The following is a 20,286-nucleotide window of genomic DNA, read 5'->3' as shown; positions in this document are numbered from 1 at the left end:
ATTTCAAGATGTTCAAGAATCCCTTTATTCACACAACCTCCAGAACACTAAGTAATCCAAGGCAACCTGTTCTAATCCTGGTAAGAATGTTTCCTCCCTAAAGAGGAAGAAACCAAATAATTCTCATTTTAAAATAAAAATCTTGAAAAAAATTTTTTCTCCAATTCTGTTTCTTAAAAAAGTCAAAATGGGCCTCCCCTGGTGGCGCAGCGGTTGAGCGCTGGGCTGCAAAGCTGCCCACAGCCTCTGCAGCACTGGTTCAATTCCCGGCTGCCGGCGAGGGTCCCACATGGCACACAGACCTCTCCTGCTGCGCCCGCTGCTCCCCTCATCAGTGTATTTCGTCAGTCTGCCTGTTCTGTTCCCCGCTCTGGCTCTCTGGTGAATTTTCTCACCCTCCCGCGCTTCTGACTGTACCCAGTGCTTGTATAAATAAATAACAATCTTTAAAAAAAAAGTCAAAATGTTATAGAAATATTTAACATAGAAAGCCCAAATCCCCATGTAGCATTATTATAAGATACTGAACTCTACAGTTTATTTGTAATCACTACATTAACAACTCAGCTACTCAACTCTGCAGAAAGAGCATAAAAGCAGTCACATGCACTATATAAATGGCTGTTCCAATAAAACTTTATTTACAAAAACAGACAGTGAACCAGATTTTGACTCATGAGTCTGTACTTTCTAGATCTCTAATCTGATTCCTTCATATTATCAGTATGTAATTTGAGACCCACAGATTAATCCAAGGCCATACAGCTAGCTAGTGTTAGGAAGAGCATTAGAACAGAGGTCCCCTGAATCTAGAATAGGTTCTACTGGGCCACAAGAGGAAGATGAAATATACACTAAAAAAAAAAAAAAAAAAAAAAAAAAAAGGTAGACTATAATAATTTTTTGTTAAACAGCTTTCAACAATTTGGTTATAAATGAGAATTTGTCACAACAAAGCAAAAACAGACAATTATAAATCAGAGACATCCTGCAAGGGAGGAGGAGGGAGAGAGATCAGAGGGAGGGAGGGAGGAACATAGGGGACTGAGGTGATGGTGCACGGGTGCATTGGGGAAGGAAATTCTATGAGGACTACATCTGAGGTGTTGGGGGGAAGCAAATATTGTTTTAAAATGAACAATGAAGGGCCTCCCCGGTGGCGCAGCGGTTGAGCGCTGGGTTGCGAAGCTGCCCGCGGCCTCTGCGACGCAGGTTAGATCCCCGGCTGCTCCCCGGCCACCAGAGGAGGGTCCCACATGGCGCGCAGACCTCTCCTGCCGCCCGCTGCTCCCCTCAGCAGTGTACTTCGGTCCTTCTGCCTGCTCTGCTCCCCGCTCTGCCTCTGGTGAATTCTCTCACCCTCCCGCGCTTCTGACTGTACCCAGTGCTTGTATAAACAAAACAAACAAATAAATAAATAAAACATGCCTCTATTTAAAATAAATAAATAAATAAATAAAATGAACAATGAAGTAAAAAATAAAAAAAAAATTTTTAAATGAAGATTTGCTTTTCAAGTGATTATGGCTTTCATAAAAACAGGTGAATGTCAAAAGACTGAACAGGTGAACAAATAATAAATTAGCTGGTGCTTGAAAAATCGTAAGAGAAACAATTATATACCTTCTTTCTACTATCACATCCTTGAAGATTTTATAATCATATCTTTTATCAACAGGACAGCATTTGGTATGATCACTGCAGTAACTCACCTTAAGGCAAAACAAGTTTAAAAAATACTATAACATGAGCAACAAATACACTAAAACAGCAGGCAATTATTTCTTGTAGCATTTTAAATTCATTTTTCTTTCTTTTAATTTCCAAATACTCACCGAAGGAAATGCAAACAAAAAGAAGTGTATAAAGTAATACACTCCATGCCCTCAATTCCATTCCCGATTATTAAAACAAGACTGATTTATAACCGCGAAGTGCAATAATGATAACTTTCTGAGCCATTCTTTTAACAAAAAAAGAGGAACAAAGGAACAAAAGAAAACAAAGGAACCCTCCTGGCCAGGTATCCCTTGGAAATCATGTTTTAAAAAGCAACAGAGCATTTAGCAGTGTCTATGGCCTGGAATTGAGAAAACAATATGCCCAAGGAGGGTTAAAATGAAGGTTTTTTTTTTTTTTTTTAAAGATTTATTTATTTATTTATTCATTCATTCATTCATTCATTCATTCATACATACAAGCACTGGGTACAGTCAGAAGTGTGGGAGGGTAAGAGAATGCACCAGAGCCAGAGTGGGGAACAGAACAGGCAGAGTGATGAAATACACTGCTGAGGGGAGCAGCAGGTGTGGCAGGAGAGGTCTGAGCGCCATGTGGGACCTTTGCTGGTGGCCGGGGATCAAACTGGCACTGCAGAGGGTGCAGACAGTTTCACAGCCCAGCACTCAACCCCTGCGCCACCAGCGGAGGCCCTAAAATGAAGGGTTTTGAACTGAGCACTGTAACCAGAGGAGTGAGACTCCTGAAATACCTTGAAAATGTTGCTGCAAGACATACATACACTTCAAAAATGAGTAAGAATATCCAAATCGTCTCTCTGGGTATTTTTTGGGAAAAGTTTATCCAATTTGCTCATAAAATTACTGACAATCTAAATCTGTTTTTTTAAATCCATACATGAGTAACATCAGTGAAAATGCCAGAGTAAGGAACTCCAAAAGTCCCTCCTTTCATAAAAGCAAAAAAAAAAACAAATGGCAGAATTTACTTTTTTGGAACTGTGGAAACCAACCACAGTTGGCTTTACAGGAAGCATTTAATGTACTTAAGTACAATGAAACACTTAATGAGCAAAAAATAGCTGGATTTAGCTAGAGTAGGGAGCTTTGTGGGATTCTGGCATACCTTGGTCTCATTACCCATTCTCCAGCTCAATGGTAACCTTGAACATAACAGCTTGTTCCATGGTACCAGGCCCAGTCCCACAGGGAGCAGAATGGACTTCATTCACAAAGAATTGTAATAATTGTTTAACTTATTTGGTGACTCCTTGGAATACCAGCACAGACATGCCTTTATCTTGCATAACTCATTAATTTGCCTAACTCTCTAGGTGCTAAAAAAAGTGGCTAGATGAAAGAAGTCTGGCAAATCATTACAGTAGTTGCTGCTGTGTGAAGCAAAAGATAACAGTCAGGGCAAACAACAGACTAACCAAAGAAGTTAGAAGCAAAGACTGAAGAATAAGATGCTTCAGGGAATACGGCCTTTGACAAGTTCTATTATCCTGAGAATCTAGAAGGCTGTGAAGATAAAGGGTGGGTGTATGTTCTAAAATCATCTAATAAGATCCTAAGTTCTCATCTCTGACTGACTGTCGGATTCTTCAATCAGGAAGTGAAGCTAAAGTTGTGCAATACTTAGCTGAGTGTTGAATGTGTGCCTTGATACACACAGAGCCCCTCTATAAAAACTGGGAATGTTTCTTTGTTCTAGGCATCCAAGGAATACCCTGTCCATCACTAGCTGACCACTGTGCTAATGAAATTTACACCACATGTCATGATGAATACATCCTTCACAAAATTCACTCTGCGGTCACTAAACAAACCACCACTACCATAACAAGCAACAATAACAGACTCAAAGGAAAGAAAAGAATCTGAATTGCTGAGTTGTTATATTTAAAATGTCCAGTAGTCAACAAAAAAATTAACAGGCATACAAATAAAGTATACCCATTGGCAGAAAATAAGCAATCAATATGAAAGGTTCCTATGAAGTTCCAAGATTAAACTTACTAAATGTTTTTTTTTTTTTTAGAGGCATGTTTTATTTATTTGTTTGTTTGTTTTGTTTATACATGCACTGGGTACAGTCAGAAGCGCGGGAGGGTGAGAGAATTCACCAGAGCAAGAGCGGGGAGCAGAGCAGGCAGAAGGACCGAAGTACACTGCTGAGGGGAGCAGCGGGCGGCAGGAGAGGTCTGCGCGCCATGTGGGACCCTCCTCCGGTGGCTGGGGAGCAGCTGGGAATCGAACCGGCGCTGCAGAGGCCGCGGGCAGCTTCGCAACCCAGCGCTCAACCACTGCGCCACCGGGGAGGCCCAAACTTACTAAATGTTTTAAATCAGTACTTTTAAACATGTTGAAAGAACTAAAAACACTGACTATAATGAAAAAATAAGTTGCAGCCCCAGAGAAGTATTTTCAGTTCTTATATCCAACAAAAGAATTGAATGTAGACTATACTAAGAACTCTTAAAAACTCGATAACATGAAACTAATCATCTTACTTTAAATGTGCAGAGATTTGAACCTCCTTCACCAAGTGTGATACATGGATGGCAATTAACTACATGAAATGATGCTAAATATCATAATCCATTAATGAAAACACAACTAAACCGAAACGAAAAATCACTACGCACCATTCAAAAATCACTACGCCATTCTATCAGAATGGCTAAAACTTAGCAAACAAGGAAAATCTGTCAATTACGTGCTAGTAAAGATAAGGAGCAATTAGAACTTTCATACATAACAAAATATACAGAACCTTTTTGTGTGTGTTAGAATTACACTGAGTTCCTAAGCACTAAAGCAACTGGTAAATAATTTTATCTAGACATGCTAAAAAAAAAAATGGCACTTTTAAAAAACCTACTACCGGAGTAAGAAATCTAGTTTCAATTAACAAAGATTTAGAAAGTAGTGGAATTAACCCCCCTCATTCTTCGTAATCTTCATTAAATATTCATTGGAAACCTATGAGGTGATCAGTCCCAAATGAAGTTGGGCAGGTTTGACAATATCCTTGCCCGCAGGTGCTGTGTAAGTGTTAGGGGCAAAAGTATGTCCTAAAGCTAATTCCACGCAGGCTTTGTGGACTCCACCCCCACCCCAGACCAAAGCCAAAGACACTGGCAACTCCAAACCCCATCACACCAAAGGGAAGGTGGCTGAGACCTGAGGGTGGGGTTAAGCTGTCAGGTGTGGTATAAAGCCCACACACGTGGGCTTTGGAGGATCCCCCATTTTGGCTCCCCGCCAGCTCGCAGCGTCAGGCCAGCTCTGAGAGTGACTTTGTGTTTCCAGGTCGGCGGATCAGGTAGGACGCATTAAAGACTTTATTTCCCTATTTTCTCCCTGAGTTGTACATTTTCCTTATTTCCTTTTCCCTTGTAAATAAACCTTTTGTGTGTGCCTATAGTGGAGTATTCATAAGTCCCTTGTAAGCGCGCGGGTGAGGACCCACAGCCAGGCACCCCGTTTTATTTTTTATCGGGGTTGCCCTATAAGGACTCGCCCTCACATCTCATGCGAATGGCAAACGCGCTCTAACGAGGGCTTCCTACTAAACGTTGTGTCGTTGGCCTCTCCTGGAGGAGCTGCCAATCGGGATCTTTCTCCCACATCGGGAAACAGCAACACGGTACCTGTGGCTCCCCCGGCGCCCCCATCCCACGGCCACCCCTTCCTCAGGAAGACGCCATCATCCACGCCCCGCAGAAACCACACAGATGGGGCTCGGGACTTTTTAAGAAGCACAGTCACGGCTGCAAGTAATGAACGTGGCTATCTTTCCAGTGTCTCCCTCCTTACCTCAAAATTAGCCTCTTTTTCCGGGCCGAACCGCCACCCCAACACCCGCGCTTTGAAATCCGACTCAACTGGGGCCCAAGATGGCGGCGCCCAGACAGGGGAGAGGCCGCCCGCCCGCATGGAGGCCCCAGGAAGGGGCGGCCCAGCGCCTGAGGGGCCTGAGGAGCCTGAAGAGCCTGAGGAGCCTGAGGAGCCTGAGAAGCCTGAGGCCTGGCCCCTGGAACACGCCTGCAGGCAGCCAGGGGCCCCAGCAGCTCCTGTGTCCCGGGGCTGGAGGCCTGCAGAGCGGCTTCCTCACCTGGGCTCTCATGCTGGACGGACATGTCTGCCGCCCCCCAGCCTGGTACCCGCGGTGCTAACGTGACCAAGAGGCAGACACCCAAAGCTCTTAGGATTAACAAGGAAACAGGAAAACGTGAGGTTCTTCGCGCGGGGAGCACAGTATTTCTTCTCAACCGAGTCAGAACAGGAATTTGTTTACATCACTGTGTCCGTAAAGGTCTGGGTTAGAATATAAAGTAATGGAACTAAGGGCTGCATGAAATCATTTTAAAAATTCTGTTCTGTTCTGTTTGACTGGCATGTATGTCAGCCACTGTTCTGAGTTACAAAGCAGGAACAATGAACAAAATAAGTTGCTTTCGTCCTGGAACTTATTATTGAAGATCAGAGCGTTTGAGTCATGCATGGAGTTTTGTCAGTTTTAACTCCCCCTCCGCCAATGCCCAAAGTCCCATCGGAAAGAAGGAGCTGTCAGTGGTTCTTGATTCTAGCATACAGGTATCAAGGTGGGTACCACTGAACAGGGGACATCCTCCTCCAGGGGAAGGGACCTAGCAAGGGTATGAAGTGAAACTATAATTTTTTGTAGACAGCCGAAGTAAACCAGCATGAGAATCCTGCCAAAAGGAGCACTCTGCACAGTGGCTGGCGGACCAATTTAGAGACTTTCTTGGGGTGGGGGAGGGTTGCTGACTATAAGAAAAACAGGAGAGAGCCAATTATGCAGTAACTTCAGAAGCCATGGAAACAGGTAAACTGAGTCACAAAAAACGGTGGTGTCACTAACATTAGGAATAACAGCTATCCCAGTTTACCTAGGAATGTTCTCTGGAGTAGCTATAATAATTGTTGTCAGTTTCCTGGAGCTATTCTTATTTCCAAATGACTTCTCAAGACTGCTTCCTGCTGCTTCTGCTTTACACAGCTATCCTTACAATGAACATACATCAGCCCCCCCTTTTTTTTTCAATTTCAAGAACATAACATTGCTTTTCAGTTACTTCAAGGATAGCTCACTACACCATTTCTTATGTAACGCCTTCTTAGGCTATAAGATAATAGTGAGATAAACATGCATGTATAAAATGCATGGTGGATTCCATTTATTGTTTGACTAAAAGTTATCACAACAGAAATTACTTATGATGGAAAAATGTAACAATTCAAATTACAAGAAATCTTACTGAAACCACTCAACGTATTTTTATTTATTTTTTTAAGATTTATTTATTTATGCATACAAGAACTGGGGTACAGGCCAGAGGTATGGGGGGATGAGAGGATTCACCAGAGACAGAGTGGAGAGCAGAACGGGGCAGAGCTACTGAAATACACTGCTGAGGGTGTAACAGGGTGGTCCCCAGGAAAGGGGGAGGTTCCCTGCCCCACCCAAGGGAGGGTGGAGCTGAGCAGGAAGAGGAGAAGCTGAAGAAGAGACTGAGGTAGGAAGCAGGATGGAGCCAGGAGACCTGGAGGAGGCACATGGAGCCTAGAGACACGTGAAGAAACTGCGCTTGTCTTTTGGTCGTAGACTGGGTGACACAGATGTGGGTGAGACCCGTGGGGAGGTGACAATGGCAGCTTTTATCTTGATGTTGATTTTGCTCTTTTCCGGGCTTGTCCGGTTGTTTGTGACCCTTTTCTGTGGGTCCCCACTGGAAGATGCTTTAGATTTGTGGCAGGCTTTGGGGCCTTGCTCTGGGCCAATCCCATTTGGATGGACTTTTCCCCACGAGGGGACGGGTCACTTTGGGTGCTTCATTTAGAAAGTAGATTCTTTGCCTTACCTGTATTGTTTCCTAGTTTTATTAAAGTTCCTTTTCATTAAAGTCTCCTATGTTTTGTGTTGGTGCAGCGGATGGCAGAACCCATTTAGAATAGGCAGGTTTGCTTTGTTTTGGGCTGCCCCTCTCCCTGTCCTATAACAAGGGGAGCAGCGGACGAGTCAGGAGAGATCTGCTGCGCCATGTGGATTGCTCCCCGGCCAGGGACTGAATTTGTGCCGCAGTGGCTGCGGATAGCTTCATAGGCTGCGTCTTAACCCTTTGCGCCACCAGGGAGGCCTCAATGTATTTTTAACAGGACACTGTACCAGTGAGAGTCTTACCTTGATGGAGGGAAGAATAGAAAACCTAAAGGAGGCATCACAAGACTAAAACCTGGCTCACAAAGAGCCAAGAGCTGGAGGAGGAGGTAGAGGGGATTAACATGACCATTAACCCAGCTATAGAAATCAAGATGGCCTTAGGCTCCAGTGCCTTAGCACAAGGCATAAGACCCAAGCCAGTATCAGACTGTTGTAGGGAGTGTCTGGAGCACCCACACTCTGACCTGAGGGTAAAGATATGGAGATTGAGCCCTTAGTGGCATCACCAGTCTATCTCAGGTCTCCAAAATCAGCAGCAAACAGGCCTCTCCACAGAGAAACGAGCCCCTCCCAGAGAGAAGACTGTATCTGTGCAGTCTCTGCACTGGCAGGGGGCAGCAGTCCTTCTGCCCACCTGTGACTATGCAGGTGCTTCTTTTCACCAACTCTCTCCTCTTACCTGCCCGTGACCTGTACCTGCCGGGGCTTCTCTTCACTGACCTCCCTGAGCGGAGGCAGCTCTCCTCAAGGCCGCCCGCCTGTGACCACACAGGCCTCTCAGCAAACCTGTCCCTTTCAGGGCAGCTCTTTCTGCCTGCTTGTGTCTATGCAAGTGTCCTTTACTCTTCGGTCCCTTTTCTAATAAACCGGTTCTTTAAATATAACTACCATCGGGCCTCCCCGGTGGCGCAGCGGTTGAGCGCTGGGTTGCGAAGCTGCCTGCAGCCTCTGCAGCGGTTCGATCCCGGCTGCTCCCCGGCCATCGGAGGAGGGTCCCACATGGCGTGCAGACCTCTCCTGCCGCCCGCTGCTCCCCTCAGCAGTGTACTTCGGTCCTTCTGCCTGCTCTGCTCCCCGCTCTGGCTCTGGTGAATTCTCTCACCCTCCCACGCTTCTGACTGTACCCAGTGCATGTATAAACCAAACAAACAAATAATAAATAAATAAATAAGACATGCCTCTAGAAAAATTAAAAAAAAAAAAAAAAAAAAAAAAATAAATATAACTACCATCTCTGTCTCGTGGAGAAACTCGCCTGGAAACTCGCCGCATGTTGCTGAAAGGGGAGCTCTGGTGACATCTTTCCCAGAGTGATCCCAAGGACCCCGCACTCCAAACCCATTAACTCAAAAAACTACATCAACCTCACATAAAACACAAATCCAGCTTCCCAGCAACTATTCCAGAAATAGTTAATCAGGAAATCTGAAGGTGGGGTCATGCACACGTCTTTTTTAAAGCTCCCCAGTTAATTCTGATGCCCAACCATGTTAGGGGGAAAGGATGTCCTGAGCTAATTCCATACAGGCTTTGTGGACTCCACCCTCACCCCAGACCAAAGCCATAAGTGTTAGGGGGAAATGATGTCCTGAGCTAATCCCATACAGGCTTTGTGGACTCCACTCCCACTCCAGACTAAAGCCATCAAGACATTGGGAAAGACAAACCCCATCACCACCAAAGGGAAGGTGGCTGGGACCTGAGGGTGGAGTTAAGCAGCCAGGTTGGCTATAAAAACCAAACACGTGGGCCTTGGGGGGGCTCGCTATGGCTCGCCTCCTGGCTTCATGCTCCTGGCTCGCTGCCACCTCTCAGAGCGCCATTTGGGATTCCAGATCGGCGGATTGGGTAGGACTCATTTAAAACTTTGTCTCCCACTTTTCTCCCTGAGCTGTACATTTCCTCATTTCCCCTTCCCTTGTGAATAAACCTTTTATTAACCTTTCGCGTGTGCCTGCAGTAGAGCATTGATAAGTCCTTTTTAGCGCGCGGGTGAGGACCCACAGTCAGGCACCCCGTTTTGTATCGGGGCTGCTCTATAACATAAGAACATTGGTAAAGACAAATCCCATCACCTCCAAAGGGAAGGTTGCTGGGACTTGAGGGTGGAGTTAAGCAGCAGGTTTGGTATAAAACCAGACACGTGGGTCTTGGGGGGCCCTCTTCTTGGCTTCACAGCTCTTGGCTCACCACCAGCTCTGAGAGTGCCATTGGGATTCCAGGTCAGAGGATCAGGTAGGACTCATTTAAGACTTTATCTCCTACTTTTCTCCCTGAGTTGTACATTTCCTCATTTCCCCTTCCCTTGTAAATAAATCTTTTATTAACCTTTTGTGTGTGCCTGCAGTGGAGTATTAAGTCCCTTTTAAGCGTGCGGGTGAGGACCCACAGTCAGGCAACCGGTTTTATATCCGGGCTGCCCTGTAACAGCCAGAGCTGGGCACCCTAGCACTGTGGGAGAGGTAATAGAGGGTCTCGTTACTCCAAACTGAGGTCCTGTTACCTGAATTATCACCTGTAGCTTTTTGGAAATACAGAGCCTCAGGCTATGCCCCAAACTACTACATCAGGTTTGCATTTTAATAAGATTTCCAATGGAATTTGTAGGCATATTAGTATACGAGAAGCACTGATTAAAGGTCCCATTACTACACAAATGTGAGAAATACCATGTTATAAAGCTGAAGACTTCAAAAATTTTCTATGAAGAAGAAATAGGAATAGAACTGTAAAAGATATAAAATGTTCATGACATTGCACATGTTACATTATTAAGCATCTAATTAAGAGAAATATTCAAATGCAAGTCTGCACATTTAAAAACTTGTAATACTACTCCCTATTCCAGGTAAACTCTACTAACAAACCACACCCTCCACTGGCAATAGTTACACCTCAACTGAGTAACACAATTCTATCTTGGAATCTCCAAATAACTCCAGTTATCTCCACTGAACTACTGTGTGGGTTGAAAGAGTCTTCAGGAGGAAATAAACAAGGAATGCAAACAAAAAGAAGGAATCAGTTAAATGGATAAACCCATGCTGGGGGGGAAGGGAAGCTTTAAGTTTTATGTGAAAACCTCTGTATTTGTTTTAAAGGATTATTGGAAAATGGCAATATTGCCAGGAAAAATGAAGTCTCCACATTATGCAAATATTTTCTTGTGTGTCCCTTGTTCTTAACCAGGGCTCAGAGAAAGACCATTCAGCTGTCTCTCAGTATAGCAATTCCTTGACGAATATATCTTCAGGAAAAAACATTCCATATCAATGAAGTCAGCCATACTGAAAACAAATGAACTCTGAATCCTAAACAGCAGCCAAGCATTATAGGGCTGATCAGCAACATGATTGTTAACCTCACACAGGCATGAAAGTAGGGGGATGAAATCACCTTCTTTCACAGCTTCTATTATTTATTCCCTGAGAAGTATTCAGAGCTGGCACAAGGCAAAATGAAGAAATCAGAAAACAGTTTTCAGGTTCTATAGGTTTTCTTTCAGTAGCCTTAAACTTCCCAAAGATGACCAGAACCCCCTTAAAGAACTACACATCATACTACACATGAGAACTACACATCATGAGAACACATGAGTTTACAAACATGTTCCCCTAATATAAGCTTGTTAAGCAATTAGAGAATGAATAATTTTTATTCAAAAGATGCAAAGGAGATTTTTCATATTAAGTTTATAAAAATACCATTGTTGCTATGTGTAGTAGATTGAATTATTGTTTGAATTATTGTTCACCAATATATAGTGCTCATTTCGGGGGGGGTGATATTTTACGTTCTTATGCCAATACAGTGAGACTCAACTACATGACATGTTCAGTCTGATGAAATGGGAGAAATTATCATATTAAAAGTTTTAAACCCCCCCCAAAAAAGATGCAAAGGAGGGGAGCTATAAATTAACTGTCCGAGGTCACAATACAATAAGGTACAAAGTAGCAGAAGAATCTAGGTATCCTAAGGTAACCTCATGTTAACAAAATGCGTGTGATGGTAGAGAGAGAAAAACAATAAGATCAAGTTAGAATTTGCATATGTCAGAAAGTGCACTCAGTTTCTAGTACAGAGAACTACCTTAACAGTGGTTTCAACAAAAGTTGGATTTTTCCCCCTCAAATAAAGGAGGCAGGCAATCAGAAGCTCAAATGGTGATTCTATTATGTTGGAAGTTGAGCTTTCATCAACTTTTCAGCTCCACGACTCTCAGTACATGGCTTCCATCCTCGTGGCTCAAGATGGCTGCTGTGAGCTAAGTATCCTTATTCCTGATAGTGGGGAAGGAAGGTGATTAAGGACTAAAGGGCATTCTGCTGAGTCCTCTTCAAAGTTTAGTTCTCTTTAAAAAACTTGCCTAGAAACCCATTCATCAACTTTTACCTGCATCTCACTAGCAGGCTCAGAGAAGTAGTTTCATGGATAGGAAAACCATCACATACACACACACCCCCATGAGGAAAGGAGGGGAAATAACCTTGGATTTGAGAACCCTAACAAGTACAACCTTAGCCAGGTGATTAAGGCCTTACATCAACAGTGATAATTGAGGTTAATATTATACACTCTTAATAAATGATAAAAATGATTCTTTACCTCTTTGGCAAACACTCGTTACTGTCCCCACAACACCCCAAACCCCGGTGTAATCATGAGAAAAACATCAGACTAAGCCCAATTGAGGGACATTCTACAAAGTATTTCATCAGTCCTCTTCAAAACTGTGACAGCCATCAAAAAACAAGGAGAATCTGAGAAACTATCACAGCCAAGAGGAAACTTGACAAGCATACACAAAGTACTATCCTGAAGGGGATCTTACAAAACAAAAATTAGGTAAAAAAAATACAGAAAACTGAATAAAATATGGACTTTAGTTAATAATACATCAATATTGGTTCATTAATTGTAACAAATGTATCACACCAATGTAAGATAGTAATATAGATTTTCTTATATGAAAGTAGAACATTCCTAATTGGTAGGTTATTTTCGGGTCTAGGAATGTTCAAAATATTTTCTGTATCAGTAGCATTCCCACGTCACCAAAATAACCTACCAAACCATAGCCAATAGGAATGTTCTACTGGATAGGAGGCGGAACCTGTAATAAGGGAAACTGGATGTGGGGTATACAGAACTCTGTGTTATCTTCACAATTGTTCTGTAACTTTGAAACTATTCTCAAAAACAAACCTTATTTAAGAATGGTCCATGACCTGTACCCCTTACTTCCAACTCATCCATCTTCAGTCACAGGACAAGCTTACAGATCCTCGGGATGCAGTCCACAGCTACTGATAGGACAGGAATCAATGTTGTACCTCCTTATAAACAATGGGGCAGGGCCTCCTTCCTGCCTTGTGTCAGGCTGTATCCTCTTGGGAATAATACCAAAGGTCAAAAAGTACAAACTTCCAGATAGAAAGATAAGCAAGTATTAAGGATATAATGTACAACATGATGACTGTAGCTAATGACTGTAGCTTACACTGCTTGACGACATAGAGAAAAAACGTTGAGAGTAAATCCTAAGAGTTCTCCTCACAAGAACATTTTTTCTCCTTCTTTTTATTTATTTATATGAGAAGATGGAAGTTAACTAAATCTATTGTAGTAATCATTTCACACAACATGTAAATCAAACTATCAAGCATATGCCTTAAACTTTAAAATCCTATGTCAGTGATTTCTCAATACAACTTGGGTGTGGAGGCCAGGCTGGGCTGGGAAGCACTATAGGTTAAAAAACAAGAAAAACCTGGTAGCTTCCTCCCTCTTGGGTTGTGAGAACTAAATTAAATAAGGCCGGAGAGCCCTTCCTAAGCGGAAAAGCACCACACAAATATGAAGTACTTCTAAAATATAACAAGCAGCATTCAGGTATGGAATGTGAAACATGAACAGCAACTTTTATTAGCAGTCAGTGACATAGCTTGGAAAAACAAGGCCTTTCACGTCAAAAACAGACCTGGATTCAAGTCTCCATTCCCCCCTTTACCCTCTGAGGGATGGTGTGCAATTTGCTTAAATATTTGAGTCTCAAATATTTTTTAATCATACTTTTCAATTATAAAGTAGCGAAAATAGTACCTACCTCATAGGGGTAACATATAAGAGGCACCAGGTACATAGTGATCGCAACAATTTTTTTTTTTTTTAACCAGTGCACCACTTTAATTCAAAGAGTCAAAAAACCACAAGTGAAAGATTATTCAATGTACATATTTGGAGATGAGAGAAAGGATATTCACTGCGATATATGCATCTAGTACATGGACTGGGACTGGGTATATGCAAGTTCATCTCTCCCATTCAGAGGAGGGGATTCTGATCTGCTGGAAACAGCAACCTCCCTGGAGACATACCAACCTTCCTACTTTTTTTTCAAAAGGCCTTTACCCAGGGCCTTTTGGTACCAATTGTGACAGAGCCAGTGTGAGCAGTCCTCTGTACACTGACACTATCAGTTCTTTCATTCAAAAAATATCAGAGAAGTTTTATCAGTCCTTCCAAAGTTTTTGATAAAGTCATTAACAGAGAAAAAGTAAATTTACTAAGTATTTTTTAAACCTTATCAAGTCTCTACCACTCTTTAGGGTTACATGAAGAGGACCTAGAATTTTATATACTCTGCCTTCGGAGAAACAATATAAAAATGCTATCAATCAGAGACTCTCAGCCTCATTTGAAAGTCTGAAGAAAACTATGACTCCATTCCCTAAAGAAAGCTATGTTGGGCCTCCCTGGTGGCGCAGCGGTTGAGCGCTGGGCTGCGAAGCTGCCTACAGCCTCTGCAACGCCGGTTCGATCCCCGGCCACTGACGAGGGTCCCACATGGCGCGCAGACCTCTCCTGCCGCCCGCTGCTCCCTTCAGCAGTGTACTTCGGTCCTTTTGCCTGTTCTGCTCCCCGCTCTGGCTCTGGTGAATTCTCTCACCTTCCCGCGCTTCTGACTGTAACCAGTGCTTGTATAAATAAATAAATAAAATTTAAAAAAAAAAAAGAAAGCTATGTTACTTTTAGGAGATAATACAGAAGGTACAGGAGAATATCTTCATGATCCTGGGTTAGAGAAAGCATTCTCAGCCAAGGAGGAGGGTGCAGGGAGGAGGGACTCTAACTATAAAGAAAAAGATTCATAAATACACCTACATTAAAATTTAAAACGTCCACATCAAAAGAACCATAAAACTCTGCATCAATTTAAAAAAAAATGACAGACAACAGGATAAATGATAAACATTTATATTACAAATATAACAAAATGATAAATTTTACATCTTAATGTAAAGTGAAAAAAGTATGTCACTAATGAATACACACATAATTTCACTTTATGACATTGTAAAATAGGTAAAACTAAGTAATAGTGTAGAGGAATGTAGATGTGTATGGCAAAACTATAGGAAAGCAAGAAAATAATAATCACAAAAGTAAAAAAAAGTGTTTTGTTTTTTTTTTCCCTCAAGGGAAAGGAAGCGGCTGTGTCTGGGAGGCCTCAGAGTCAGCATCTCTGAAACTGACAATTCTATTTCTTGATCTGGCACTGGTTGCAAGTGTTTCACTTTATAATTTATAGGTTGTATAAGCGCTTCTGAAATTACAATGCAAAAAGAAATAAATACAATTTCACAGCCACACCTTAGTTTTAGCAAGGAGAGAAGAGTTCAGAGACCTCCTCAAGTTTATGGTGTGAAGTTATGTGAGATCCAGGAAAAAGAAACGTCTAGATTGTTAAAAGGAAGGCGGGAGCCATGAGAACAGAAAAGGTGAAAGATTAGAAAGACGCTGAGCAGAAGAGACATTAAACCTCCCAGGCAGTTCCCACTCTCTCACTCAGAGTAGAACACAGAGCATGGATACAACAAATGCCCAAGCTTGGTAAGGAATGCAATGGTGCCTGAAACACTGCAGTGAGGGGGGAACAAGAGTCCATTTCTTTACAGGAAACAGAGCTGTTAAATCATTTATCCCAAAGGAAAGAAAAATTGCAAATTTAATGCTCTACCCACTCCATAATATCTCTGTCCCGGACCACTTATTGGAAATGTTGTAGAGCAACCCCGATACTGGACATCATTTCTCCCTAACAGAAACAGCATTTTAAAGTTAGAAACTACAGGGGCCTCCCCGGTGGCGCAGCGGTTGAGCGCTGGGTTGCGAAGCTGCCTGCAGCCTCTGCAGCCGGTTCGATCCCCGGCTGCTCCCCGGCCACCGGAGGAGGGTCCCACATGGCGAGCAGACCTCTCCTGCTGCCCGCTGCTCCCCTCAGCAGTGTACTTCGGTCCTTCTGCCTGCTCTGCTCCCCGCTCTGGCTCTGGTGAATTCTCTCACCCTCCCGCGCTTCTGACTGTACCCAGTGCATGTATAAACCAAAACAAACAAACAAATAATAAATAAATAAATAAATAAATAAATAAGACATGCCTCTAGAAAATTAAAAAAAAAAAAATAAAATAAAATAAAGTTAGAAACTACAAACATCAATTTCTGAGTAAAAAAGGACACAATGTCAAATCTCAGCAAAATGTTATCCTAGTACCTACTGCTTCTGCCAACTTTGGGAAATTAAGGAATTGGTAAAAAACAAGCACCATTTCCACCAATACACATACAGCAACCAAATGATAAACAATATATCTCGATCATATCCTGTCTGAACTTCAAAGTAGCTCCTCACAATATTAATCCCTCATAAAAGGGTGAGAAGCTTTTCGCTAAAGGTAATAGGAACCCAAAGTAGCCTACACTGTTTCAACCAGTAATTCAAGGGAATGCATCTTTATAAAGTTTTTTCATTGTATTCTTTCAAGAAATAGTATCTCATACCCAGCAATTACCCATTATTTCACGAGGGTTGGGTTTCTACCCTCCACACCGCCCCCACCCAAATAAAACCAACCAGTTATTTTCAAAAAGATTGGTGTTCATGTAGTCAAACGCCTTGTTGTCATAAAATGTGCTAGCAATGATGATAAGGAATTATTTTTTGGTTTCAACATTTTACAAAGGAAATTACAAAACACTGTTGACAGAACAAAGGGGCGATATTCTGTGCTTATAAACAAGAAGACATAATGTGCAAAAGTAAATTATCCAAATTAATCTGTAACATCAACTCAACAAAATCAAAGTTCCAGGAAAAAAAAAAAAACATTTTACAAAGGACAAATTCATGGTCGACTAAAATTCTTTCCTTTCATCCCATTTTCTAACTTCCCACAGACCCACGGGTCTTCTCTGGATTTTCCAGCTTTCTCTTGGTGGTGAAGGGACAACACACAACAACTTACGGGGTGATGGGATGTTCGCTGTATTCCACTTTCTAAAGAGGCTCTTGGTGAATGTTCAAAGAATTTGCTCTCTAGTGCAGGAGGCTGAAAAGCTACCCGGGGGCATGGGACGGGGTGTGGATCTACCCGTATTCCCTCCTTCACTCATGCACCAAACTCTCCCTAGCGCAGCTTCTGTGCACCCCAAAATACCAGATCGCAGAAGTAAGAGTAAGGCCCAGAAAAGATTCTCGGTGTCAGTGTCTTTGGCAATGCTTTATTCTGGACTTCTTGGGGCGAGTGTCACAAAAAAACTCCATAAAGCCAGTCCTAGAGAAAACCGCAGAGCCCGGGCGGCGGGAAGGGAGGCGGCTCAGGTCCGAAGTCCAGGAGACGCAGAACCCAGACAGAACCCAGAGATCACCAGCACGTGGCGCGCCCTGCGGGCCGGGGCCGGGCGCGCCCAGCCGGCGGGCGGGGTCCTCGGGCACCTGGGCGGCCCGACCCCGCGACGGCTGCCCGCACCGGCCTCTGAGTCACCGCGGGCTCGGCAGGCACCGGCCAGCGTTGCGCGCGCCAGGGCGCGGGGCTCAGCGCGCGCCCAGGGCGCAGAGCGGCCCAGCCCCCGGCAGGTGGAGGCCGGCGGGCGCGTCCTCGGGCGCCGCTCCCCGCCCTGCCCCCTGCGGGAGCCCCCGAGCCGGCCCTGTCCGGGCGGGACGCGCCCCGCGCGGCCCCCGGGCGCCCTCACCCCGCTCCCCGGCCCCCCGCGCTCCTCACCTGCGGCGGCGGCGAACGCGCGGCCCCGGGCGCGGCGCGGCCCCCCGAGCTCCCGGCGCTCGCGCAGCTCCTCGTCCTCGTCCTCGCGCCGCCGGCCCTCGGCCATGGGCGGGCGCGCACGGGCAGCCCCGGCGCCGGCGAGCGGCGCCCTCGGGGCCTGGAGGCGGGCCCGGGACGCGGCGGCGGCTCCCCGGCCCGCTCCACCTGCAGCCCGGGCCCGGCCGGCTCCCCCGCCTCCCCCGGCGCCCCGGCGGCCCCGGCTCCCGGCTGCGCTCGCCCGCCCGCCCTCCGCGCGCTCCTCCGGCCCGTCCCCGCCCGCCGAGTGGGAGCCGGGGCGCCGCGCCCGGCCCGGCCGCGCCTCCTCGGGGAGGGGTTTCGGGGGCCGCCGCCCGCCCGCCCGGCCCACGTGAAGGAAATAAATAAACGGGATGGGAAGGGGGAGCGAGGAGGCGGCCTGGCCTCTTCCTGCCCTTTCACAATATTCCGGTGTCAACAGGAAACCCATTTGCTTGACACTTAAACAAAAGGAGGCGGGAGGACGCGCGGCCCGGCCCGGCCCGGAGAGACGGGACAGCTGGAGCCGCGCGCGGGAAGCAAACTTGGCTGCGAGTTAGTGAGGGCGAGCCCCGGGCTGCACGCTTTTCCTTGCCCTGCCTGTGAGATCCAGCCTCGCCAGAGCACAGAGGATTTGGGGCGGTGAAAATACTCTGTATGATGTTATTATAGTGGATCCAGGTCATTACACATTTGTGCAAAACCATGGAATGTGCAACCCCGAGGGGGAACCACACGGGAAACTGTAGACTTTGGGGATTAGGATGTGCTGTTATAGGGCAGCCCCGATATTGAATGGGTTGCCTGGCTGTGGGTCCTCACCCCCGCGCTTAAAGGGGACTTATGAATACTCCAGTACAGGCACACACAAAAGGTTAATAAAAGGTTTATTTACAAGGGAAAGGAAATAAGGAAAATGTACAACTGAGGGAGAAAATAGGGAAATAAAGTCTTTCATGTGTCCTACCCGATCCGCCGACCTGGAAACCCAAAGGCACTCTCAGAGCTGGCCGGACCTGTGAGCTGGGGGAAGAGTCAAAATGGGGGATCCCCTCCAAAGCCCAGTGTCTGGCTTTATACCACACCTGGCTGCTTAACCCCACTCTCAGGTCCCAGCCACCTTCCCTTTGGTGGTGATGGGATTGGGAGTTCCCAGTGTCTTTGGCTTTGGCCTGGGGTGGGGGTGGAGTCTACAAAACCTGTATGGAATTAGCTTTAGGACATCCTTTTCCCCCTAACAATATCCTTTTCCCCCTAACAGTGCGAGTATAGATTCATCAGCTCTAACAGAGGGAGCACCCTTGGGAGAGGGTGGAGGGATGTTGGTCGTTGGGGAGATCCTGTATGCTCTGAATCCAGTGCTGCTGTAAAATATGAATTTTTTTTTAAACTGAGACTTGCTGTTAATTTGAGATTAGTATCTGGCCAGGTTTTCTACAAGGCCTGAAAGACAATGTATTTAAGAATTCCTTTCCACATTATTTATAGATTTATAGATTTGGTGAAGAAGCAAGAGCTCTGGCTCTGGAGTCATCATCTGAAATTTGAAGCACTTAGCTAGCCATGTGGCCTAAAGTTCTGAAAGTTTTTTCAGAGCTGAAAGGAATGATGTGTGCAAGGTGTCGTTTGCATCTGTAAAGCGCACATCTTAGGTTTGTTACCTGTACATTCGCCCTTGCAAAAAGAGGGCAGATCCTGGAATCTCAGCAGCAGCAGGCAGGAGCATCCTGGATGTGACCCGGTAGGAAACACCATGGGAAGTGAACAAGAGGCCTTTGTCTTCAGCCTCTTGTTCTATTTGTAAGAGATTGTGAGAGCACCTCAATGCTCAAGATATGAGGGGAGAAAAGGGTCACTGAAAATAGAATTGCCTCCTATAACTGAGTGCTGTTTCTTTGACTTCAGTAGTTGTTGCTGCCTGAAAAAATCTTTCTGTTTTTAAGCAGGTAAGAACCACAATCGATTTTATGGAATTGAGGCCAGATCCACAAGTTAAAACTGTATTACTACATCGGCAGTTAAATAAATAGACACCTGAAGAACTTGAAATTAAACTAGAGGGAGGGGGGAAGTTTTGAAGCTTTAGGATTCTTTTAAATGTTTGAGTTTGACTTTAATTGAAAGCTTATTTATATCACTTAGCTTGAAGAATGAGGAGGCCTCTACTCTGGCAACAGCACAACTTCACTAAGCTGTTGGGGTTAGTATCTACTATTATTCATATTCTTAGTTTGAAATGTTCTGGATTTCCCATCTAATCAGTACTTCAGGAAGCTTTTTGGTGTATGCTAAGTACACTTTACATTCAACAAACTTTTTATGTCTCTGGTGTGTATCAAATATCACACTGAATACTGTGGGGAGATTCAAAAGAAGGAAAGAGTTACTCCCTGTGGTAGGTGCTTTTCGCATTTATTTTCTTATTTAAAATGAACAAGATATGTACTCTGCCCTG

The 20,286-nt window shown here is 44.7% G+C and overlaps 1 protein-coding gene across 1 annotated transcript in view; it reads right to left on the bottom strand.

Annotated features, from left to right (window-relative positions):
- Nucleotides 1-17,812, bottom strand: part of SH3D19 (SH3 domain containing 19) — a 135,951-nt gene extending 118,139 nt beyond the window's left edge. Inside the window, exon 1 of the mRNA XM_054690484.1 lies at nt 17,778-17,812. The gene's annotated coding sequence lies outside the window, so the exon portion shown is untranslated. The remainder of the gene's footprint in view (nt 1-17,777) is intronic.
- Between the last annotated feature and the right edge of the window lie 2,474 nt (nt 17,813-20,286).

This window comes from Talpa occidentalis, unplaced genomic scaffold, assembly GCF_014898055.3.
Source record: "Talpa occidentalis isolate TD23 unplaced genomic scaffold, MPIMG_talOcc4v2.1 talOcc4.8, whole genome shotgun sequence".
NCBI lineage: Eukaryota > Metazoa > Chordata > Mammalia > Eulipotyphla > Talpidae > Talpa > Talpa occidentalis.
This window is presented reverse-complemented; position numbering and strand designations above follow the sequence as displayed.